Genomic DNA, 26,856 nt, shown 5'->3' on the forward strand with positions numbered 1-26,856 from the left:
GGCACAAATCATAGTCAGACTCTATAATATAATATAATATGGGAAGATAAGTCCCTTCAGGTTAAAAACCTGTTGTATGCACAACTAGAGTAATAACAGTTACAAACAGAAAAGAGACAGTTGAGAATGATGATATACTTACATCTTTGAAGGGAAAAATATACTTGTAAGATAAACTGATTATTTGGTGACATTTGACTTATCACATTTAACCAAATTTCTTAGTATTTCACTTTTTATAGTTTTCTTTTAACAAAGAAGAAATGTGTGGAAAAGTCTGGATAAAATCTTATGGTCCAGTCAGTGAAGATGGAATGAGCATGTTGGCTTTTGAAGAAAGGGAAAAGCAGGGTTCCCATCAGCACGGGTATGTTTGCTGTCCACAAGTGATCTTTTTCTTTTCTTTTCTTTTCTTGTTTTTATTAACTTGAGTATTTCTTATTTACATTTCGAGTGTTATTCCCTTTCCCGGTTTCCGGGCCAAAATCCCCCTAACCCATCCCCCTCCCTTTCTTTATGAGTGTTCGCCTCCCCATCCTCCCCCCATTGCCGCCCTCCCCCAACAATCACGTTCACTGGGGATTCAGTCTTAGCAGGACCCAGGGCTTCCGCTTACACTGGTGATCTTACTAGGATATTCCCTGCTACCTATGAGGTCAGAGTCCAGGGTCAGTCCATGTATAGTCTTTAGGTAGTGGCTTAGTCCCTGGAAGTTCTGGTTGCTTGGCATTGTTGTTCATATGGGGTCTCAAGCGCCTTCAAGATCTTCCAGTTCTTTCTCTGATTCCTTCAACGGGGGTCCTATTCTCAGTTCAGTGGTTTGCTGCTGGCATTCGCCTCTGTATTTGCAGTATTCTGGCTGTGTCACTCAGGAGAGATCTACATCCGGCTCCTGTTTGCCTACACTTTCTTGCTTCATCCATCTTGTCTAATTGGGTGGCTGTATATTATGGGCCACATGTGGGGCAGGCTCTGAATGGGTGTTCCTTCTGCCTCTGTTTTAATCTTTGCCTCCCTATTCCCTGCCAAGGGTATTCTTGTTCCCCTTTTAAAGAAGGAAGTGAAGCATTCACATTTTGATCATCCGTCTTGAGTTTCATGTGTTCTGTGCATTTAGAGTAATTCGGGAATTTGGGCTAATAGCCACTTATCAATGAGTGCATACCATGTGTGTTTTTCAGTGATTGGGTTACCTCACTCAGGATGATATTTTCCAGTTCCAACCATTTGCCTACGAATTTCATAAAGGCATTGTTTTTGATAGCTGAGTAATATTCCATTGTGTAGATGTACCATGTTTTCTGTATCCATTCCTCTGTTGAAGGGCATCTGGGTTCTTTCCAGCTTCTGGCTATTATAAATAAGGCTGCTATGAACATAGTGGAGCACGTGTCTTTTTTTTATATGTTGGGGCATCTTTTGAGTATATGCCCAAGAGAGGTATAGCTGGATCCTCAGGTAGTTCAATGTTCAATTTTCTGAGGAACCTCCAGACTGATTTCCAGAATGGTTGTACCAGTCTGCAATCCCACCAACAATGGAGGAGTGTTCCTCTTCCTCCGCATCCTTGCCAGCATTTGTTGTCACCTGAGTTTTTTTTTTTTTTTTGGTTCTTTTTTTCGGAGCTGGGGATCGAACACAGGGCCTTGCGCATCCTAGGCAAGCGCTCTACCACTGAGCTAAATCCCCAACAACAATCACCTGAGTTTTTGATCTTAGCCATTCTCACTGGTGTGAGGTGAAATCTCAGGGTTGTTTTGATTTGCATTTCCCTTATGACTAAAGATGTTGAACATTTCTTTAGGTGTTTCTCAGCCATTCGGCATTCCTCAGCTGTGAATTGTTTGTTTAGCTCTGAACCCCATTTTTTAATAGGGTTATTTGTCTCCCTGCGGTCTAACTTCTTGAGTTCTTTGTATATTTTGGATATAAGGCCTCTATCTGTTGTAGGATTGGTAAAGATCTTTTCCCAATCTGTTGGTTGCCGTTTTGTCTTAACCACAGTGTCCTTTGCCTTACAGAAGCTTTGCAGTTTTATGAGATCCCATTTGTCGATTCTTGATCTTAGAGCGTAAGCCATTGGTGTTTTGTTCAGGAAATTTTTTCCAGTGCCCATATGTTCGAGATGCTGCCCTAGTTTTTCTTCTATTAGTCTGAGTGTATCTGGTTTGATGTGGAGGTCCTTGATCCACTTGGACTTAAGCTTTGTACAGGGTGATAAGCATGGATCGATTTGCATTCTTCTACATGTTGACCTCCAGTTGAACCAGCACCATTTGCTGAAAATGCTATCTTTTTTCCATTGGATGGTTTTGGCTCCTTTGTCAAAAATCAAGTGCCCATAGGTTTGTGGGTTCATTTCTGGGTCTTCAATTCTGTTCCATTGGTCTACCTGTCTGTCTCTGTACCAATACCATGCAGTTTTTATCACTATTGCTCTGTAATACTGCTTGAGTTCAGGGATAGTGATTCCCCCTGAAGTCCTTTTATTGTTGAGGATAGTTTTAGCTATCCTGGGTTTTTTGTTATTCCAGATGAATTTGCAAATTGTTCTGTCTAACTCTTTGAAGAATTGGATTGGTATTTTGATGGGGATTGCATTGAATCTGTAGATCGCTTTTGGTAGAATGGCCATTTTTACTATATTAATCCTGCCAATCCATGAGCATGGGAGATCTTTCCATCTTCTGAGGTCTTCTTCAATTTCTTTCTTTAGAGTCTTGAAGTTCTTATTGTACAGATCTTTTACTTACTTGGTTAAAGTCACACCGAGGTCCTTTATATTATTTGGGTCTTTTATGAAGGGTGTCATTTCCCTAATTTCTTTCTTGGTTTGTTTCTCTCTTGTGTAGAGGGAGGCTACTGATTTATTTGAGTTAATTTTATATCCAGCCACTTTGCTGAAGTTGTTTATCAGCTTTAGTAGTTCTCTGGTGGAACTTTTGGGATCACTTAAATATACTATCATATCATCTGCAAAAAGTGATATTTTGACTTCTTCTTTTCCAATCTGTATCTCCTTGACCTCCTTTTGTGGTCTGATTGCTCTGGCTAGAACTTCAAGAACTATATTGAATAGGTAGTGAGAGAGTGGCCGACCTTGTCTAGTCCCTGATTTTAGTGGGATTGCTTCAAGTTTCTCTCCATTTAGTTTAATGTTAGCAACTGGTTTGCTGTATATGGCTTTTACTATGTTTAGGTATGGGCCTTGAATTCCTATTCTTTCCAGGACTTTTATCATGAAGGGGTGTTGAATTTTGTCAAGTGCTTTCTCAGCATCTAATGAAATAATCATGTGGTTTTGTTCTTTCCGTTTGTTTATATAATGGATCACGTTGATGGTTTTCCGTACATTAAATCATCCCTGCATGCCTGGGATGAAGCATACTTGATCATGGTGGATGATTGTTTTGATGTGCTCTTGGATTCGGTTTGCCAGAATTTTATTGAGTATTTTTGCGTCGATATTCATAAGGGAAATTGGTCTGAAGTTCTCTTTCTTTGTTGGGTCCTTGTGTGGTTTAGGTATAAGAGTAATTGTGGCTTCATAAAAGGAATTCTGTAGTGCTCCATCTGTTTCAATTTTGTGGAATAGTTTGGATAGTATTGGTATGAGGTCTTCTATGAAGGTCTGATAGAATTCTGCACTAAACCCGTCTGGACCTGGGCTCTTTTTGTTTGGGAAACCTTTAACGACTGCTTCTATTTCCTTAGGAGTTTTGGGGTTGTTTAAATGGCTTATCTGTTCCTGATTTAACTTCGGTACCTGGTATCTGTCTAGAAAATTGTCCATTTCCTGCAGGTTTTCAAGTTTTGTTGAATATAGGCTTTTATAGTAAGATCTGATGATTTTTTGAATTTCCTCTGAATCTGTAGTTATGTCTCCCTTTTCATTTCTGATTTTTTAATTTGGGCATACTCTCTGTGTCCTCTCGTTAGTCTGGCTAAGGGTTTATCTATCTTGTTGATTTTTTGAAAGAACCAACTTTTGGTTCTGTTGATTCTTTCTATGGTCCTTTTTGTTTCTACTTGGCTGATTTCAGCTCTGAGTTTGATTATTTCCTGACTTCTACTCCTCCTGGGTGTATTTGCTTCTTTTTGTTCTAGAGCTTTTAGGTGTGCTGTCAAGCTGGTGACATATGCTCTCCTCTGTTTCTTTCTGTAGCCACTCAGAGCTATGAGTTTTCCTCTTAGCACGGCTTTCATTGTGTCCCATAAGTTTGGGTATGTTGTACCTTCATTTTCATTAAATTCTAAAAAGTTTTTAATTTCTTTCTTTATTTCTTCCTTGACCAGGTTATCATTGAGTAGAGCATTGTTCAATTTCCACGTATATGTGGGCATTCTTCCCTTATTGTTATTGAAGACCAGTTTTAGGCCGTGGTGGTCCGGTAGCACGCATGGGATTATTTCTATCTTTCTGTACCTGTTGAGGCCCGTTTTTTGACCAATTATATGGTCAATTTTGGAGAAAGTACCATGAGGAGCTGAGAAGAAGGTATATCCTTTTGCTTTAGGATAGAATGTTCTATAAATATCTGTTAAGTCCATTTGGCTCATGACTTCTCTTAGTCTGTCTACATCTCTGTTTAATTTCTGTTTCCATGATCTGTCCATTGATGAGAGTGGGGTTTTGAAATCTCCCACTATTATTGTGTGAGGTGCAATGTTGTGTTTTGAGCTTTAGTAGGTTTCATTTACATATGTACGTGCCCTTGTATTTTGGGCATAGATAATTAGGACTGAGAGTTCATCTTGGTGGATTTTTCCTTTGATGAATATGAAGTGTTCTTCCTTATCTTTTTTGAGGACTTTTAGTTGAAAATTGATTTTATTTGATATTAGAATGTCTACTCCAGCTTGCTTCTTCTGACCATTTGCTTGGAAAGTAGTTTTCCACCCTTCCACTCTGAGGTAGTGTCTGTCTTTGTCTCTGAGGTGTGTTTCCTCTAGGCAGCAGAATGCAGGGTCCTCGTTGCGTATCCAGTTTGTTAATCTATGTCTTTTTTTGGGGAGTTGAGACCATTAATGTTGAGAGATATTAAGGAATAGTGATTATTGTTTCCTGTTATATTCATATTTGGATGTGAGGTTATGTTTGTGTGTTTTTCTTCTCTTTGTTTTGTTGCCAAGACGATTAGTTTCTTGCTTTTTCTAGGGTGTAGCTTGCTTCCTTATGTTGGGCTTTACCATTTATTATCCTTTGTAGCACTGGATTTGTATAAGGATATTGTGTAAATTTGGTTTGTCATGGAATATCTTGGTTTCTCCATCTATATTAATTGAGAATTTTGCAGGATACAGTAACCTGGGCTGGCATTTGTGTTCTCTTAGGGTACGTATGACATCTGTCCAGGATCTTCTGGCTTTTATAGTCTCTGGCGAAAATCTGGTGTGATTCTGATAGGTCTGCCTTTATATGTTACTTGACCTTTTTCCCTTACTGTTTTTAATATTCTTTCTTTATTTTGTGCATTTGATGTTTTGACTATTATGTGACAGGAGGTGTTTCTTTTCTGGTCCAATCTATTTGGAGTTCTGTAGGCTTCTTGTATGCTTATGGGTATCTCTTTCTTTAGGTTAGGGACATTTTCTTCTATGATTTTGTTGAAGATATTTACTGGTCCTTTGAGCTGAGAGTCTTCACTCTCTTCTATACCTATTATCCTTAGGTTTGATCTTCTCATTGAGTCCTGGATTTCCTGTATGTTTTGGACCAGTAGCTTTTTCTGCTTTACATTATCTTTGACAGTTGAGTCAATGATTTCTATGGAATCTTCTGCTCCTGAGATTCTCTCTTCCATCTCTTGTATTCTGTTGGTGAAGCTCATATCTACAGCTCCTTGTCTCTTCTTTTGGTTTTCTATATCCAGGGTTGTTTCCTTGTGTTCTTTCTTGACTGCTTCTATTTCCATTTTTAATTCCTTCAACTGTTTGATTGTGTTTTTCTGGAATTCTTTCAGGGATTTTTGTGACTCCTCTCTATGGGCTTCTACTTGTTTATTTATGTTTTCCTGGAATTCTTTCAGGGATTTTTGCAATTCCTCTCTGTAGGCTTCTACTTGTTCTCTAAGGGAGTTCTTCACATTTTTGTTGAAGTCCTCCAGCATCATGATCAAATATGATTTTGAAACTAGATCTTGGTTTTCTGGTGTGTTTGGATATTCCGTGTTTGCTTTGGTGGGAGAATTGGGCTCCAATGATGCCATGTAGTCTTGGTTTCTGTTGCTTGGGTTCCTGCGCTTGCCTCTCGCCATCAGATTATCTCTAGTGTTACTTTGTTCTGCTATTTCTGACAGTGGCTAGACTGTCCTATAAGCCTGTGTGTCAGGAGTGTAGATCTGTTTTCCTCTCTTTCAGTCAGTTATGGGGACAGAGTGTTCTGCTTTCGGGCGTGTAGTTTTTCCTATCTACAGGTCTTCAGCTGTTCCTGTGGGCCTGTGTCCTGAGTTCACCAGGCAGGTCCCTTGGAGCAGAAAAGTTGGTCTTACCTGGGGTCCTGAGGCTCAAGTATGCTCGTGGGGTGTTGCTTATGAGCTCTCCGCGGTGGTAGCAATTGGAGGATCTGTGCCGCCGTTTCTGGGAGCCCCCGTGCACCAGAGTCCCAGATGGCGTTTGGTGTTTTCCTCTGGAGTCAGAGATGTGGGCAGAGTGTAGTCTCTTCTGGTTTCCCAGGCTTGTCTGCCTCTTTGAAGGTTTAGCTCTCCCTCCCACGGGATTTGGGTGCAGAGAACTGTTTTTCAGGTCGGTCCCTTCAGGTTCCGGTGGTGTCTCAGACGCCAAGTGATCTTTTTCATTCCCTTTAAAAGTAATTTGTTTTTTAAGTTTTATGTGTATCGCCATTTCGCCTATATATATGTCTCTGTGAGAGTGCCAAATCTTGTAGTTAGAAAATTGTGAGCTGCCATGTGTGTGCTGGGATTTGAACCTGGGTTTCCTCAAAGAGCAGTAAGTGCTTTTAACCACGGAGCCATCTCTCCAGCCCCTAAGAGTAATTTAATTGACATATAACTTATGTTATATTTTTGTGATTTGAATTTCATTATAATTGAACTTAAATATGTGTAAGATAGCATTTATGTTGCTCAATATGAAATGCTTGTTTAACCTTTTATTTAAAAATTATTCTTATTTTAGGGTTATTGATAACATACAAGTAATATGGTGTTATGACATGGAAGATGGAGAACACCATTGTGTATCAGGATTTCCAATCGGATGTTTTAATGCTGCAAATGACCAAGTGAAAGGTTCTTGCTTGATTAATGTAAGTATTGCCAACTTACAACAGGAGTACAAGAATGTTGCTTTACTTAAGTTTTACTTTCTGATTTACTCACTTAGAAAATATTAATGGGACATCTCCCATCTAGGCTGTGTGCTGTGTGTTTGGGGATACAAGAACAAACAATGCACGTTGTCTCTGTCCTAAATGCTCTCTCTGTACCTTTAAATTTGTAGTCTTAAGTCAAGGAAATATGCTTAAAAAGAAATCAGTGCAACAATATGTCTGGCTGTGGGTCTCTGCATTTTTTCCCATCTATTGAAGGAGGAAGCTTCTCTGATTGTGACTGAGCAAGCCACTAATCTGTGAGTATAGCAGAATATTATTAAGAGTCATTTATTGATACTGTATTTTTTACACTAGTGATGCTTGGTTTTGCCCTAGTTGTCTGGGCTATATAGTCTCTGGTTCTTTGTCACCCAAGCAGTGCTAGGCATGGGTTCTGTCTTATGAAGTGCGCATTAAGTCAAATCAGAAATTGGTTGGTTATTTCCATAAGCTCTGTGCCACCATTGCCCTCACATACCTTACATGCATGGCGGATTGTACGCCAAAGGTTTTTTTTTTTTTTTTTTTTTCTAGACCAATATGGCTGTTAATTTCTGTACAGTGCCAACTCAACACAGTAAACGGGGATACTTTTTTCCAAAGTTGACAGCACAGCTAAAGTTTCAAAAAATTCAAATTATATATCTGTATATATATATTTATATTTATATAAAAAGACCAATAATAGCAGTGTGTTATGAATCAACAGCAGCAACAGCTTTTCCAGATTCTGCAGTCATCTGAACAAAACTGTAGAGACATCCAGCACACTCCATTAAAAAAAAAAAGTAAAAAAACAAAACCAGAGAAAACAGCACAGTTCTGTTACTCTTGTGGTACCTGGCACCATTTTTTTTTTAAAATTAGCTTCTCAATCATCATCTGGAAAGAAAACATTCTGAGCAACATCATTAAAAACAGCTCTGATAAAGCACGGTCACTACTACATGTCATAAAGCAGGTACAAGCTATTTTACATCCACAGAGGTATGATACAGTACTGTCCTACATCTATAATACTAGAGGATACAATTTAAAAGGCATTATTTGAGACTTGATTCTACTTTTCCAGCAGAGGGCCCAAAGGATGGTGTGACACAGCTTTGTAAAGAAACATACTCTAGACAGGATTTCCTTTCACTAGTGGCACAGTTCTAAGGATTCATTCTCTCCATGAATGTCAGCTAAAACCGTTATTAAAAAAATGAAATATCCCTAGAACAAAACCGTATAACCACCGGATTCACATGAAGATGACCTAGTGGAGACAAGCTGGACCTCACCTTACCAACAAGCTATCAAATCTGTTATGTTTAAACAGTGAGACCTCCAAGGAAGGAGATGCCAAGTAGTGCTTCAAAGATTCCCACAATCAAACACAGCATCCTTTTCAACAGAAGCAGAAGCTCATCTGAATATGCTCAAGGATGCTGACATCAACATTTAATCATCTCCTCACTCATCCAGGAAGAAGGGGAGATCAGTTACTACTGTACTTTATTGTGTTCAACCAAATCACCATGTTACAAAAATAGCAAGCTGCCATAATAAAAAATAAGGCTCCTCTATCCAGCACCAGATAGCATCATTTTACTTTCAAGCCTAGAAATTGCACACTTGTATATAAACCAATCGAAGATGAGGATTGAGAGTTCATCTTGGTGGATTTTTCCTTTGATGAATATGAAGTGTCCTTCCTTATCTTTTTTGATGACTTTTAATTGAAAATTGATTTTATTTGATATTAGAATGGCTACTCCAGCTTGCTTCTTCTGACCATTTGCTTGGAAAGTTGTTTTCCAGCCTTTCACTCTGAGGTAGTGTCTGTCTTTGTCTCTGAGGTGTGTTTCCTGTAGGCAGCAGAATGCAGGGTCCTCATTGCGTATCCAGTTTGTTAATCTATGTCTTTTTATTGGGGAGTTGAGGCCATTGATGTTGAGAGATATTAAGGAATAGTGATTATTGCTTCCTGTTATATTCATATTTGGATATGAGGTTATGTTTGTGTGCTTTTCTTCTCTTTGTTTTGTTGCCAAGATGATTAGTTTCTTGCTTCTTCTAGGGTATAGCTTGCCTCCTTATGTTGGGCTTTACCCTTTATTATCCTTTGTAGTGCTGGATTTGTAGAAAGATATTGTGTAAATTTGGTTTTGTCATGGAATATCTTGGTTTCTCCATCAATGTTAATTGAGAGTTTTGCAGGATACAGTAACCTGGGCTGGCATTTGTGGTCTCTTAGGGTCTGTATGACATCTGTCCAGGATCTTCTGGCCTTCATAGTTTGTGGCGAAAAGTCTGGTGTGATTCTGATAGGTCTGCCTTTATATGTTACTTGACTTTTTTCCCTTACTGCTTTTAATATTCTTTCTTTATTTTGTGCGTTTGGTGTTTTGACAATTATGTGACGGGAGGTGTTTCTTTTCTGGTCCAATCTATTTGGAGTTCTGTAGGCTTCTTGTATGCCTATGGGTATCTCTTTTTTTAGGTTAGGGAAGTTTTCTTCTATGATTTTGTTGAAGATATTTACTGGTCCTTTGAGCTGGGAGTCTTCACTCTCTTCTATACCTATTATCCTTAGATTTGATCTTCTCATTGAGTCCTGAATTTCCTGTATGTTTTGGACCAGTAGCTTTTTCTGCTTTACATTATCTTTGACAGTTGAGTCAATGATTTCTATGGAATCTTCTGCTCCCGAGATTCTCTCTTCCATCTCTTGTATTCTGTTGGTGAAGCTTGTATCTACAGCTCCTTGTCTTTTCTTTTGATTTTCTATGCCCAGGGTTGTTTCCATGTGTTCTTTCTTGATTGCTTCTATTTCCATTTTTAATTCCTTCAACTGTTTGATTGTGTTTTCCTGGAATTCTTTCAGGGATTTTTGCGATTCCTCTCTGTAGGCTTCTACTTGTTCTCTAAGGGAGTTCTTTATGTCTTTCTTGAAGTCCTCCAGCATCACGATCAAATATGATTTTGAAACTAGATCTTGCTTTTCTGGTGTGTTTGGATATTCCGTGTTTGCTTTGGTGGGAGAATTGGGCTCCGATGATGCCATGTAGTCTTGGTTTCTGTTACTTGGGTTCCTGCGCTTGCCTCTCGCCATCAGATTATCTCTAGTGTTACTTTGTTCTGCTATTTCTGACCGTGGCTAGACTGTCCTATAAGCCTGTGTGTCAGGAGTGCTGTAGACCTGTTTTCCTGTTTTCTTTCAGCCAGTTATGGGGACAGAGTGTTCTGCTTTCGGGCGTGTAGTTTTTCCTCTCTACAGATCTTCAGCTGTTCCTGTGGGCCTGTGTCTTGAGTTCACCAGGCAGGTTTCTTGCTGGGGAAAAGTTGGTCCTACCTGTGGTTCCAAGGCTCAAGTTTGCTCGTGGGGTACTGCCTAAGTCCTCTCCGCGGCGGCAGCAACCGGGAAGATCTGCGCCGCTCTTTCCAGGAGCCTCCGTGCACCAGGGTTCCAGATGACGTTTGGTGTTTTCCTCTGGCGTCTGGATGTGCACAGAGTGCAGTCTCTTCTGGTCTCCCAGGCGTGTCTGCCTCTCTGAAGGTTTAGCTCTCCCTCCCACGGGATTTGGGTGCAGAGAACTGTTTATCCGGTCTGTTTCCTTCAGGTTCCGGCGGTGTCTCAGGCGCAGGGGTCCTGCCTCTCCTGGGCCCTCCCCTACGGGAACCCAGAGGCCTTATACAGTTGCCTCTTGGGCCAGGGATGTGGGCAGGGGTGAGCAGTGTTGGTGGTCTCCTCCGCTCTGCAGCCTCAGGAGTGCCCACCTGATCAGGCGGTGAGGTCTCTCTCCCACGGGGTTTGGGAGCAGAGAGCTGCTGCGGGCCGGGATCCGCGGGTGTGGGACTTCCGGTAAACACAGGAAGTGCCCGGTACTAGAGGAATTTTGCCTCTGTGTGTCCTGAGTTCACCACGCAGGTTTCTTGCAGGGGAAAAGTTGGTCCTACCTGCGGTTCCCAGGCTCAAGTTTGCTCGTGGGGTACTGCCTAAGTCCTCTCCGCTGTGGCAGCAACCGGGAAGATCTGCGCCGCTCTTTCCAGGAGCCTCCGTGCACCAGGGTTCCAGATGGCATTTGGTGTTTTCCTCTGGCGTCTGGATGTGCACAGAGTGCAGTCTCTTCTGGTCTCCCAGGCGTGTCTGCCTCTCTGAAGGTTTAGCTCTCCCTCCCACGGGATTTGGGTGCAGAGAACTGTTTATCCGGTCTGTTTCCTTCAGGTTCCAGCGGTGTCTCAGGCGCAGGGGTCCTGCCTCTCCTGGGCCCTCCCCTACGGGAACCCAGAGGCCTTATACAGTTGCCTCTTGGGCCAGGGATGTGGGCAGGGGTGGGCAGTGTTGGTGGTCTCCTCCGCTCTGCAGCCTCAGGAGTGCCCACCTGATCAGGCGGTGAGGTCTCTCTCCCACGGGGTTTGGGAGCAGAGAGCTGCTGCGGGCCGGGATCCGCGGGTGTCACGCCAAAGGTTTTTTTAGTTGAGTTGGTTATGTTTCACCTAAACTATTCTTTCTCCCTCCTTGCTTTCCTTCCTTCCTCCCGCCCTCCTCCCTCTCTTCCTCTCTCCCTTCCCTCCTTATCCTTCTTCCTCTCTTTCTCTTTCTTCCTTCCTTCTCTTTTATTCTTTTTTCTTTCCTTTTTTCTTTCCTTCTTCTCCTCCCCCCTTCCCTCCTTCCTCCTTCCTCCCCCCCTTTTTTCAGAGAGGGTCTCATGCAACCTAAGTTGATCATCTTGCTTCTACCTCCAAAGTACTGGGATTAGACATGCACACCACCACATGCGGCAGCTTTTAATATATGTGTTGATACTGAACAATGGTTAGGGATAAAGAGCAAGGGCAAAGACAAGCATAGAACAATACTTAAGGTTCTGTCTTGATTTAGCTGGCTGCTAGCACTCTTGTTTCTTTTTAGTATGAAGGGTAGTTTATAGAAAAATTCAGTCATTCTTGTACTTGTCTGGAGACTTAGCCATAACACTTGTATTATTTGCCTAGTTTTTACATTTTTGTTTGTTTTGTGTGACAGGTTGAATTGGAACCCACTATGTAGCCTAGGCTACTCTTGAGCTCACAAGGAGTCTCCTGTCTCGGCCTCTTAAGTGCTAGGATTGCAGGTGTGATTGCAGATGTGTGCCACATGTCTGACTTTTATTTGCTTTAAAAAAATTCACTTTTTTATTTTTAAGAGGTATACCAAAGTCTTGGAAAAATTCTTTGGGGGTGTAACCATCAAAATCCTTGTCACTCAAATGAAACTCAAGTGAATGGAACCTGAATGCTTGTTTGGTTGAGACAGTGTCACATGCATCCCAAGCTGGCCTTCAACGCACTGTGTAGTCACCCATGACCTGGAACTTCTTATCTCCTGCTTTCTCCCCAAAAGGTGGGATTACAGATGTGTGCCACTGTATCAGGTTTGGACAGTGTTTGGGGTCAAAGCAGACACTTCGTGCACAGTAGGCGAGCACTCTACAATGGAGCTATATCCATAACCCAAGTGTTACAACTTTTACATCACAAGTTATGACCTGGTATTTTTACACAAGCTCCTGTGGAATGTGCACAATCTCTACTCAGTTCCCTATACACAAAATATGTAAAAATAATAAAAATTAAATCATAATGGTTAATTACAGAAAACGAAGCCTTTTTGTCCTATGACCATTCTTCAGCATGCATCAAAGTAGTACCGTTGGATTATATAGTGTTAGAATGCTAGATTAAGAATTTCCTGTTTGAGGGTCTGGAGATGTGACTCAGTAGAGTATTTGCCCAACATCTACAAAGCCCTGGACCTGATTGCCACCTCACATAACCTTGGTATTGTGACATAGACCCATAATTCCAGCACAGGAGAGGAGAGCTAGAGGTAGGAGGATGAGGATGTTCCTTTACTATGTGGCAAGTGGGAATCCAGTCTGGGCTACACAAGACTCTGAATTGAAAACATGTGTGCTTTGACTTGCTGACTTAACTTTCATAAGAGAACAAAACAGAACCCTAGTTCATGGATTTTGGCTTGGAATTAGTGTGAGACTACCCACAGTTTCTGAAACAGTGTTTAACATGTATGACATTTCATACTACACATTTATGCGATGTGGCATTCTTAGTGTTGATTATAAAATCAAAATATTGCTAAATGCTGGAAAACACTGAAGATATTATTTTCTAAAGTGTCAACACTGAGCCAAGTTTTTAATTCTCTGTGTAAAAATAATTAACTAATCTATTTTGTTAGTTTTAAAATTGCTTTTATCTTTGATGCATGCTAAAATTATATGGTACCAAGGAATTAATTTCTTAATGATTTATCAGTAAAGGATTGGGATAAGATTTCATGCACTTTGGCCTAATCCCAACTTGCTATATAGCCGAGGTGGCTTTGCACTCAGGATATTTCTGCCTTCTTCTCTTCCTTTTCCCTCTTCCATTTTCTTGATCATAGATTTTTCTCATACAGTATATACTGATTGCGGTTTCCCTTCCCTTTGCACCTCTCCATTCTTCCCTACTTGTCTTATACAGATCCACTCCCTTTCTGTCTCTCACTAGAAAAGATCAAACTTCTAAGAGATAACAAGGCATAGAAGAATAAAATATAAACAAAACAAAAATCATCACATAGAAATTGGATAAGACAAAAAAAAAAAGGAAATGAGCCCAAGAGAAGGCACAAGAATCAGAGATCCACTCATTTACACTCAGAAATCCCATAAAAACCCTAAACTAGAAGCTATAATCCATACACAAATGGCCTGGTGCAGACCTGTTCAGGCCCTGTGCTTACTGCTTCAGTCTCTGTGAGTTGAGATGAGCTTTACTCCTGTTGCTTCAGAGAGCCTTGTTCTCCTCATTTTCTCCATCCCCTCTGGCTCTTAGACTCTTTCTGCCTCCTCTTCTATGCGGTTCTTTGAGCTCTGGGGATAGGGATTTGATGGAAACATTATATTGACAGATGAATTTTCCAGGGTCTTTCTGCATAATATCTTGCTGTGGGTCTCTGTATTCGTTCCCATTTGCTGCAGGAGAAAGTTTCTCTGACAACTGAAGGCCAAACTCACATTTTGCTTAAACTCTATACACTGATTACTTATTTTTTAAATAAAGGCTCCCATTCTAGCCCAGGCCAGTCTAGAACTGGAGTCGGTTCTTTTGCCAAAGCCTCTAATGTGTGGGGTTTTATAATCATGATTAACTATACCTGTATCTATTGATATTTTACTAGTTAATTTTATAACTCTGTATTCTTGTGTGGTAAAAACCTAAAAAAAGACATACTTTTATGAACATTACAGTTTTACAATATTGCTCCTTTAACAACTTTTTAATACAGAGTTGACTAATACTTTAGTTATTAGGCCAAATGTTCATGGTTGCGATTTTGAACTTATAGAAACATAGTTACTCTTCATAAGCTTAAGAAATTTACGTGTATTAGTATTTTGCCTATGTGTATGTTTGTGTGCTATATGTATGTCTGATGCTTGTAAAGGTCAGAAAGGGTGTCATGGCCCCTGGAACTGAACTTACAGCAGGTTGTAAAACACCATGTGGATGCTGGGAAATAAAGCAGGTCCTCTGCAAGACCAGTGCTCTTAGCTGATGAGCTAGCTCTCCATGTACGGTACATTTTAAAAAAGTATTAGTGTATCCAACTTTATTCCATCATCAGGTTTTGCATTTTGTAGTTTCTAGGAAAAAAGTCAAGTTTCACATTTCTTGTATCTCAATTCAACAAAAATAATAGTTTGTACCTCTTCAACCATGTTGACGTTACTATTACGTATCACATGGAAAGTGACACAAGCAGCAAACTTGCAAAGTTGATTAGTTCCAGAGTTGATCCCAGAAGGTGAGGACACCGTTTCTTTTTAAGTAGTTGCAATGATTTTAAAATGGGTTTAAAATGTAGACATTCCTAACTTGATAATGTTTACTTTTAGGAGACCTGTGTAGTATTATATGACATAATACATTTTGTCATCTGTGTAATCCGTATGCTGAGTATCTGAGTATCACAACGTGAGGAAGAATTCAGAAGAACAGATTTATTTAGAGTGCTGTAACTCTTCATTTAGTTGCTGTTTTAGTGTAAAGGGATTAATTAATATAAGTATATTATGATTTGTTTTTCTCGAGAGGGCAGCTTTAGTACCAAGCAACTCTGTTAGGAAAGTATCAGCTACTAATAAGAGCTCTTCATAGCTGAATAACAGCCTCAAGCATTGTTGAGTAGTTTATCCCTGGACACATGTAGGAGGAGCCTGGAGACTGATTTTTAAAGAGACTGAACAGTTAGACATCTACCACTGAACCTTGAACCCTAGTCAGTGTCTAACAAATGGTTCGTTCATCTTCAGTTAATACATCCAGAAGTCAGGTGGGTGAATCATATAGGAACCTCTGTTCACTTTCCCATAACGGCTAAACTAATATAATGGCTAAACTAATTTCCACTACCATTAGTAGTATACATGAGCAATATCTTTCAGTGCTAAATTTGGTAGTTTCTACATAGTAGGCTCTTACATACCTGGGTGCTTACAACTATGATTTCTTCTTCATGTACATAATGTTCTAGCTCTACTGTTAAAGTTACAGGATACTGCATTGAAGAACTGTGAGGCAAAAGGAGAAAACAATATTTTTGGGGGCAAAATTTCCTTTATTCCTATGCACAGGCAAAAGGGATGTTCTTAGCTATGAAGTTTTAGGCAATATATAGAGTCCCATCTGAGAGCTGGTAGCATTTAGAAACAAGGGTATTTTAAATAATGAAGAACTACACATGGGTAAGTTTTGGATTAAATGTAATCTAAACATTTAAAGTCAAGAGGTGGAGACAGATGATTTAAAAAGAGACTTAAGGAATGTAAGAGAAAGCTCAGTTTTCCTAGACTGCTATTATGTGTCTGAATAACCATGAATTGAAAATCTTATTAGTTTCATACACAAAATCCCTCCCAACCTTTCTCGTTTATTAGGTATGAACATTCAGGGGAAGGCCACCTAACTTGCAATGAGCCCCCTTTGGAAATTCCTGAAGAAGATACAGATAATTTAAATGTGATTTATACATATTCTGTGAAATTTGAGGCAAGTATGCCGTGCTCTCACCTTAAATTTTTCTAAATCAGGCATACAAACACATTTTACTTAATATTAAAGCTGAACCTTTCATCAGTTCAAATGTGTAGCAATGAAATTAGAGCATGCATAGGCCACGGTTCCTTCTTTAATCAATCTGTCTGTCTCTATACCTTTGTCTCTCTTACTATCCCTTCCCTTCTCTTCCCCTTCCACCTGCTTCCCCACCTTCGTTCCTTCTCCCTCCAGTGTGTCTGCTGGACCCCAATGCCCTCGAGCTTCTGATTCTCTTGCCTTCATCTCTTAAGTGCTGGGATTACAGCTGTGTACCACCATGTCTGGTTTATATCTCATATCATTTAATTCTCCTTTCCAGAAAATGTAAATGAGTAGATTATTTTATAGAGTTGGTGTGATTAATATGTGGGTCCCAAACAACAGGAGCAGGGACTATCCTAAAAGCTGTTGCCTGTACATGGGATATGTTCTTCTAGCTGGGCTGCCTTGTCTGGCCTCAGTGGGAAGCTCTTAGCCTCTCAGAGACCTGAAGTGCCAGGGTGGGGGTATATCCATGAGGGGGCTCCTACTCAGAGGAGAAGGGGATAGAGGATGGAAGGTGGGGTAAGGATTGCCGGAAAGGATGACAGGGAGGGGGCAGTGAGTGGGATGTAAAGTGAATAAATGAAAAATCAAACACAAATTTAAAATGATAATATATGACCTATGATATATAATAAATATAATTATAAATTATATAAATGTAAACAATTTAGAGTTATATATATTCTTTTAATATATGCTAAATAAAAATAATATATTTTTTATTAATCATTTTATTACTTTACATTTCAAATGATATCCCCCTTTTCGGTTTCCCCTCCATAAACTCCCCTTCCCATCCCCCCACTGCTCCCTCTCCTATACCTCTATGAGGCTGCTCCTCCACCTACTCACCTACTCCCACCTTACCCCTCTAGCATCCCCCTATGCTGGGGAATCAAGCCTCCACAGGACTAAGGATCTCTCCTCTTTTTATTTTCTTTTTTTCTTTTTTTTTTATTAACTTGAGTATTTCTTATATACATTTCGAGTGTTATTCCCTTTCCCGGTTTCCGGGCAAACATCCCCCTCCCCCCTCCCCTTCCTTATGGGTGTTCCCCTCCCAACCCTCCCCCCATTGCCGCCCTCCCCCCATAGACTAGTTCACTGGGGGTTCAGTCTTAGCAGGACCCAGGGCTTCCCCTTCCACTGGTGCTCTTACTAGGATATTCATTGCTACCTATGGGGTCAGAGTCCAGGGTCAGTCCATGTATAGTCTTTAGGTAGTGGCTTAGTCCCTGGAAGCTCTGATTGCTTGGCATTGTTGTACTTTTGGGGTCTCGAGCCCCTTCAAGCTCTTCCAGTTCTTTCTCTGATTCCTTCAATAGGGGACCTATTCTCAGTTCAGTGGTTTGCTGCTGGCATTCGCCTCTGTATTTGCTGTATTCTGGCTGTGTCTCTCAGGAGAGATCTACATCCGGCTCCTGTCGGTCTGCACTTCTTTGCTTCATCCATCTTGTCTAATTGGGTGGCTGTATATGTATGGGCCACATGTGGGGCAGGCTCTGAATGGGTGTTCCTTCAGTGTCTGTTTTAATCTTTGCCTCTCCCTTCCCTGCCAAGGGTATTCTTTTTCCTCATTTAAAGAAGGAGTGAAGCATTCACATTTTGATCATCTGTCATGAGTTTCGTTTGTTCTAGGGATCTAGGGTAATTCAAGCATTTGGGCTAATAGCCACTTATCAATGAGTGCATACCATGTATGTCTTTCTGTGATTGGGTTAGCTCACTCAGGATGATATTTTCCAGTTCCAACCATTTGCCTACGAATTTCATAAAGTCGTTGTTTTTGATAGCTGAGTAATATTCCATTGTGTAGATGTACCACATTTTCTGTATCCATTCCTCTGTTGAAGGGCATCTGGGTTCTTTCCAGTTTCTGGCTATTATAAATAAGGCTGCGATGAACATAGTGGAGCACGTGTCTCTTTTATATGTTGGGGCATCCTTTGGGTATATGCCCAAGAGAGGTATAGCTGGATCCTCAGGCAGTTCAATGTCCAATTTTCTGAGGAACCTCCAGACTGATTTCCAGAATGGTTGTACCAGTCTGCAATCCCACCAACAATGGAGGAGTGTTCCTCTTTCTCCACATCCTCGCCAGCATCTGTTGTCCCCTGAGTTTTTGATCTTAGCCATTCTCACTGGTGTGAAGTGAAATCTCAGGGTTGTTTTGATTTGCATTTCCCTTATGACTAAAGAAGTTGAACATTTCTTTAGGTGTTTCTCCGCCATTCGGCATTCCTCAGCTGTGAATTCTTTGTTTAGCTCTGAGCCCCATTTTTTAATAGGGTTATTTGTTTCCCTGCGGTCTAACTTCTTGAGTTCTTTGTATATTTTGGATATAAGGCCTCTATCTGTTGTAGGATTGGTAAAGATCTTTTCCCAATCTGTTGGTTGCCGTTTTGTCCTAACCACAGTGTCCTTTGCCTTACAGAAGCTTTGCAGTTTTATGAGATCCCATTTGTCGATTCTTGATCTTAGAGCGTAAGCCATTGGTGTTTTGTTCAGGAAATTTTTTCCAGTGCCCATGTGTTCCAGATGCTTCCCTAGTTTTTCTTCTATTAGTTTGAGTGTGTCTGGTTTGATGTGGAGGTCATTGATCCACTTGGACTTAAGCTTTGTACAGGGTGATAAGCATGGATCGATCTGCATTCTTCTACTGGTTGACCTCCAGTTGAACCAGCACCATTTGCTGAAAATGCTATCTTTTTTCCATTGGATGGTTTTGGCTCCTTTGTCAAAAATCAAGTGACCATAGGTGTGTGGGTTCATTTCTGGGTCTTCAATTCTGTTCCATTGGTCTATCTGTCTGTCTCTGTACCAATACCATGCAGTTTTTATCACTATTGCTCTGTAATACTGCTTGAGTTCAGGGATAGTGATTCCCCCTGAAGTCCTTTTATTGTTGAGGATAGCTTTAGCTATCCTGGGTTTTTTGTTATTCCAGATGAATTTGCAAATTGTTCTGTCTAACTCTTTGAAGAATTGGATTGGTATTTTGATGGGGATTGCATTGAATCTGTAGATTGCTTTTGGTAAAATGGCCATTTTTACTATATTAATCCTGCCAATCCATGAGCATGGGAGATCTTTCCATCTTCTGAGGTCTTCTTCAATTTCTTTCCTCAGTGTCTTGAAGTTCTTATTGTACAGATCTTTTACTTGCTTGGTTAAAGTCACACCGAGGTACTTTATATTATTTGGGTCTAATATTATGAAGGGTGTCGTTTCCCTAATTTCTTTCTCGGCTTGTTTCTCTTTTGTATAGAGGAAGGCAACTGATTTATTTGAGTTAATTTTATACCCAGCCACTTTGCTGAAGTTGTCTATCAGCTTTAGTAGTTCTCTGGTGGAACTTTTGGGATCACTTAAATATACTATCCTATCATCTGCAAATAGTGATATTTTGACTTCTTCTTTTCCGATCTGTATCCCCTTGACCTCCTTTTGTTGTCTGATTGCTCTGGCTAGAACTTCAAGAACTGTATTGAATAAGTAGGGAGAGAGTGGGCAGCCTTGTCTAGTCCCTGATTTTAGTGGGATTGCTTCAAGTTTCTCTCCATTTAGTTTAATGTTAGCAACTGGTTTGCTGTATATGGCTTTTACTATGTTCAGGTATGGGCCTTGAATTCCTATTCTTTCCAGGACTTTTATCATGAAGGGGTGTTGAATTTTGTCAAATGCTTTCTCAGCGTCTAATGAAATGATCATGTGGTTTTGTTCTTTCAGTTTGTTTATATAATGGATCACGTTGATGGTTTTCCGTATATTAAACCATCCCTGCATGCCTGGGATGAAGCCTACTTGTTCATGGTGGATGATTGTTTTGATGTGGTCTTGGATTCGGTTTGCCAGAATTTTGTTGAGTATTTTTGCGTCGATATTCATAAGGGAAATTGGTCTGAAGTTCTCTTTCTTTGTTGTGTCTTTGTGTGGGTTAGGTATAAGAATAATTGTGGCTTCGTAGAAGGTATTCGGTAGTGATCCATCTGTTTCAATTTTGTGGAATAGTTTGGATAATATTGGTATGAGGTCTTCTATGAAGGTTTGATAGAATTCTGCACTAAACCCGTCTGGACCTGGGCTCTTTTTGGTTGGGAGACCTTTAATGACTGCTTCTATTTCCTTAGGAGTTATGGGGTTGTTTAACTGGTTTATCTGTTCCTGATTTAACTTCGGTACCTTGTATCTGTCTAGGAAATTGTCCATTTCCTGAAGATTTTCAAGTTTTGTTGAATATAGGTTTTTGTAGTAAGATCTGATGATTTTTTTGAATTTCCTCTGAATCTGTTTTTGTGTCTCCCTTTTCATTTCTGATTTTGTTAATTTGGACGCACTCTCTGTGTCCTCTCGTTAGTCTGGCTAAGGGTTTATCTATCTTGTTGATTTTCTCAAAGAACCAACTTTTGGTTCTGTTGATTCTTTCTATGGTCCTTTTTGTTTCTACTTGGTTGATTTCAGCTCTGAGTTTGATTATTTCCTGCCTTCTACTCCTCCTGGGTGTATTTGCTTCTTTTTGTTCTAGATCTTTTAGGTGTGCTGTCAAGCTGCTGACATATGCTCTTTCCTGTTTCTTTCTGCAGGCACTCAGCGCTATGAGTTTTCCTCTTAGCACAGCTTTCATTGTGTCCCATAAGTTTGAGTATGTTGTATCTTCATTTTCATTAAATTCTAAAAAGTTTTTAATTTCTTTCTTTATTTCTTCCTTGACCAGGTTATCATTGAGTAGAGCATTGTTCAATTTCCAAGTATATGTGGGCATTCTTCCTTGATTGTTATTGAAGACCAGTTTTAGGCCGTGGTGGTCCGATAGCAGGCATGGGATTATTTCTATCTTTCTGTACCTCTTGAGGCCCGTTTTTTGACCAATTATATGGTCAATTTTGGAGAAAGTATGATGAGGAGCTGAGAAGAAGGTATATCCTTTTGCTTTAGGATAGAATGTTCTATAAATATCCGTTAAGTCCATTTGGCTCATGACTTCTCTTAGTCTGTCTACATCTCTGTTTAATTTCAGTTTCCATGATCTGTCCATTGATGAGAGTGGGGTGTTGAAATCTCCCACTCTTATTGTGTGAGGTGCAATGTGTGTTTTGAGCTTCAGTAAGGTTTCTTTTACATATGTACGTGCCCTTGTATTTGGGGCATAGATATTTAGGATTGAGAGTTCATCTTGATGGATTTTTCCTTTGATGAATATGTAGTGTCCTTCCTTATCTTTTTTGATGACTTTTAGTTGGAAATTGATTTTATTTGATATTAGAATGGCTACTCCAGCTTGCTTCTTCTGACCATTTGCTTGGAAAGTTGTTTTCCAGACTTTCACTCTGAGGTAGTGTCTGTCTTTGTCTCTGAGGTGTGTTTCCTGTAGGCAGCAGAATGCAGGGTCCTCATTGCGTATCCAGTTTGTTAATCTATGTCTTTTTATTGGGGAGTTGAGGCCATTGATGTTGCGAGATATTAAGGAATAGTGATTATTGCTTCCCGTTATATTCATATTTGGATGTGAGGTTACGTTTGTGTGCTTTCATTCTCTTTGTTTTGTTGCCAAGACGATTAGTTTCTTGCTTCTTCTAGGGTATAGCTTGCCTCCTTATGTTGGGCTTTACCATTTATTATCCTTTGTAGTGCTGGATTTGTAGAAAGATATTGTGTAAATTTGGTTTTGTCATGGAATATCTTGGTTTCTCCATCAATGTTAATTGAGAGTTTTGCAGGATACAGTAACCTGGGCTGGCATTTGTGTTCTCTTAGGGTCTGTATGACATCAGTCCAGGATCTTCTGGCCTTCATAGTTTCTGGCGAGAAGTCTGGTGTGATTCTGATAGGTCTGCCTTTATATGTTACTTGACCTTTTTCCCTTACTGCTTTTAATATTCTTTCTTTATTTTGTGCGTTTTGTGTTTTGACTATTATGTGACGGGAAGTGTTTCTTTTCTGGTCCAATCTATTTGGAGTTCTGTAGGCTTCTTGTATGCCTATGGGTATCTCTTTTTTTAGGTTAGGGAAGTTTTCTTCTATGATTTTGTTGAAGATATTTACTGGTCCTTTGAGCTGGGAGTCTTCACTCTCTTCTATACCTATTATCCTTAGGTTTGATCTTCTCATTGAGTCCTGGATTTCCTGTATGTTTTGGACCAGTAGCTTTTTCTGCTTTACATTATCTTTGACAGTTGAGTCAATGATTTCTATGGAATCTTCTGCTCCTGAGATTCTCTCTTCCATCTCTTGTATTCTGTTGGTGAAGCTCATATCTACAGCTCCTTGTCTCTTCTTTTGGTTTTCTATATCCATGGTTGTTTCCATGTGTTCTTTCTTGATTGCTTCTATTTCCATTTTTAATTCCTTCTACTGTTTGATTGTGTTTTCCTGGAATTCTTTCAGGGATTTTTGCGATTCCTCTCTGTAGGCTTCTACTTGTTCTCTAAGGGAGTTCTTCACATCTTTCTTGAAGTCCTCCAGCATCATGATCAAATATGATTTTGAAACTAGATCTTGCTTTTCTGGTGTGTTTGGATATTCCATGTTTGTTTTGGTGGGAGAATTGGGCTCCGATGATGCCATGTCGTCTTGGTTTCTGTTGCTTGGGTTCCTGTGCTTGCCTCTCGCCATCAGATTATCTCTACTGTTACTTTGTTCTGCTATTTCTGACAGTGGCTAGACTGTCCTATAAGCCTGTGTGTCAGGAGTGCTGTAGACCTGTTTTCCTCTCTTTCAGTCAGTTATGGGGAGAGAGTGTTCTGTTTTCGGGCGTGTAGTTTTTCCTCTCTACAGGTCTTCAGCTGTTCCTGTGGGCCTGTGTCTTGAGTTCACCAGGCAGCTTTCTTCCAGCAGAAAAGTTGGTCTTACCTGTGGTCCCGAGGCTCAAGTTTGCTCGCGTGGTGCTGCCCACAGGCTCTCTGCGGCGGCAGCAACCAGGAAGACCTGTGCCGCCCCTTCCGGGAGTTTCAGTGCACCAGGGTCCCAGATGGCCTTTGGTGTTTTCCTCTGGCGTCCGAGATGTATGTACAGAGAGCAGTCTCTTCTGGTTTCCCAGGCTTGTGTGCCTCTCTGAAGGTTCAGCTCTCCCTCCCACGGGATTTGGGTGCAGAGAACTGTCTATCCGGTCTGTTTCCTTCAGGTTCCGGCGGTGTGGATCTTCAATTCTATTGCATTGATCAACCTTTCTGTCTCTGTATCAATATCATGCAGTTTTTACCATTATTGCTCTGTAGTACAGCTTGAGGTCAGGAATGGTGATTTCCCCAGAAGTTCTTTTATTGTTAAAATTTTTTACACTATTATGAACTTTTTGCTTTTTTACATATAAAATTGAGAACTTCTCTTTCCATGTCTGTGAAGAGCTTTGTTGAACTTTTGATAGGGATTGCATTGAGTCTGTAGATTGCTTTTAGTAGGATGGCCACTTTTACTATATTAATCCTGTCAATCCATGAGCATGGGAGATCTTTTCATCTTCTGAGGTCTTTTTCAATTTCTTTCTTCAGGGATTTAAAGTTCTTGTCATACAGAACTTTCACTTGCTTAGTTGGACTCACACTGAGGTATTTTATGTTATTTGTGAATATTGTGAAGGGTGTCCTTTCCTTAATTTCTTTCTCAGCCTCTTTACATTTTGGGTAGAGAAAGGCTACTGATTTGTTTGAGTTAATTTTATATCCAGCCACTTTGCCTAAATTGTTTATCAGGCATAGTAGTTCTCTGGTGGAATTTTTGGGGGTCACTTAAGTATACTATCATGCCATCTGCAAATAGTGATATTTTGATTCTTCCTTTACAATTTGTATCCCTTTGGTAGCTTTTTGTTGTCTAATTTCTCTGGCTAGGTCTTCAAGTACTTTGTTGAATAGGTAAGGAGAGAGTGGGCAGCCTTGTCTGTTTCTTGATTTTAGTGGGATTGCTTCAAGTTTCTCTCCATTTAGTTTAATATTAGCTACTGGTTTGCTGTATATGGCTTTTACTATGTTTAGGTATAGGCCTTGAATTCCTATTTTTTCCAGGACTTTTATCATGAAGGGGTGTTGAATTTTGTGAAAGGCTTTCTCAGCATCTAATGAGATGATCATATATGATGTATGATATATGATATATAATAAATATAACTATAAATTCTGTATAAACATAAATAATATATAATTAAAATTATAACTATATATACTATATAAAATTAGTATATTATATAGTATATATCTTCTTAGTAAATATTCTGTCTGATGTGTCTGTGTTCTCAAGAAGTTTTAGTAAACTGCTTGTTTTTATACTGCTTTGTTTATTTTTGCTTGATATTTCTGGGGCACAGAAAGTTTTTTCCATTATATGGACTGTTTGAAATGTAGTGTGCTTTAATACTTCGAGCTCCTTTCTCTTAATATGACCCAAACTTCAGGGGCTCCATATGACTAGAACCTGTTCCCTTGGTGAAGGTATGGACCTCCACGTGTGCAGTTCCTGTCTCTGTCTTCGACATGGTTTTCCTTGCTTCTCCTACTATAGGGAATTTCATCACAGCCCAGGAGATGGATTGATTCTAGACCCTGTATCTGGGTAAACCGCAGTGTATCATCCTGCTTTGGATCATGGGAAGTCTTACATGTGCCTCTGGCATACAGACATTCAGGAAGTTGGATGGGGGCACAGATGTAATTGTGACATGAGGATGGCAAAGGGACATAAACGGAAAGCCAAATTCTGTAGACATATTGAACTGCTTAATGGAGTTCAATGCCATGCAGTAGGTACATTCCTCTAACTACCTGAATTACAGTCTCTGTGCACCCAGGACCACTCCTGCCACATTAAGGCAGCCAGCCACCTGGCTGTCAAGATTCATGAGTATATGAACTTTTTGGGTGAGATTGGGAGCTCAAACCCCTGATCTGGCAGATGTCGGCCACAGAGAAGTCCAGATGTAGCATAATGGTCTTTAGTTTTCCAGGTTTTGTTTTGTCTGTGTTTTGGGGATAGATGGGAGAAGGGTTGAGATAGAATCACACTGTAGGATGGGCCAGCCCGACACTAACTACAGCACAGTCTGGCCTCAGATTTGTGGTGATTCCTGCTTTAGTCTCCTAAGTGTTGGGAAATATCAGTATGTGCCATCAGGTCTCCATCTTATTTTGTCTTTTATTTAAGAATCTTTGTAAATATACTTTAATGTCGTCAGAGAATGATACATGTTCTCCAATGATACAAAACAGTTTATAATACAGTCATTCCAAAGGAAAGATGAATCATATTAGTCTTTGAGTGAACACTATTTTTATGGCAAATATTTGAATTCTCATTATGAAGTCATTGTCTTCATTACATACTATTATGAAGTATGGATATTGAGTGTCTGTTATGAATCTCTGAATGCTTGTCTAAAAATGCATGTGTTTACACTACTTTTATTTTATAAACTGTTTTATAGCATTGAAAAGGCTGAGGCAGGACAATCATGAATTGGGGGCTAGCATGAGCTACATAGTGAGATCTCATTTAAACATATAAAACAAATACCACGCTTTATGCACTTCTATTTTAACACAGTGTCCATTTAGTGAGAGAAAGTAAATGAACTTTGGAGGGAAAGGTGGTAGGGAATATGGCAAGAGTTAGAGGGGAGGGGATGGGGGATGAATTTCTTTAAAATATACTGTATGCTTGTATTAACTTCCTAAACAGTAAAAACACAACTGAATAAAAACAACCCTTACTTCAAAAAATATTGAAAAATAGATTCTTCTTGTATACAATATGTCCTGTCCAAAATTTCCCCTTCCTTCTCTTCTCCCAGTTCCTCCCCTAGCCTGCATCCCCTCTTCCCCAGATCTACCTCTCCTTTTTGTCTTCCAAAAGGAACAGGTTTCCAAGAGACAACAACCAAACACCACAAAACCAGTCACAATAAGGAAGGACAAAAGCCCCGATACTGAGGCTGAATAAAGCAAGCCCTAGGAAGAAAAGAATCCTAAGAGCAGACAAAAGAGTCAGAATCAGAGACAAAAGAGTTCTTCTCCCACCGTTAGGAGTCCCACAGAACACCAAGCTAACAGCCATGACATATGTGATGCTCAGGGGATGCCGCAGACCCCCGCAGTCCCTGTGCTTGCTGCTTTTGTGAGCACATGTGAGCCTTACTGTTTCCATACTATCAAAAAAAGATGGGCTTGTTTCATTCTAATGATAGAATTTTTGTTGTAAATTCTAGTTAAATAAGCTTTGTTAATGAACTAGCCTGAGACTATACCTACATTCATAGCACTGCCTGTTTGGTTTTGTTTGCAGTGCGGAGTATGGAACTCAGGGCTTTGCATGCGCTAGGCATGCTTTAACACCGAGCTATACCTGTTAGCCTTACGACA

General features: G+C 40.1%; 1 pseudogene; it reads left to right on the forward strand.

The window, feature by feature from the left end:
• Tm9sf2-ps1 (transmembrane 9 superfamily member 2, pseudogene 1) overlaps positions 1-26,856 on the forward strand; it is a 137,937-nt pseudogene that overhangs the window by 9,118 nt on the left and 101,963 nt on the right.

This window comes from Rattus norvegicus, chromosome X (assembly GCF_036323735.1).
Source record: "Rattus norvegicus strain BN/NHsdMcwi chromosome X, GRCr8, whole genome shotgun sequence".
Classification (NCBI taxonomy): Eukaryota; Metazoa; Chordata; class Mammalia; order Rodentia; family Muridae; genus Rattus; species Rattus norvegicus.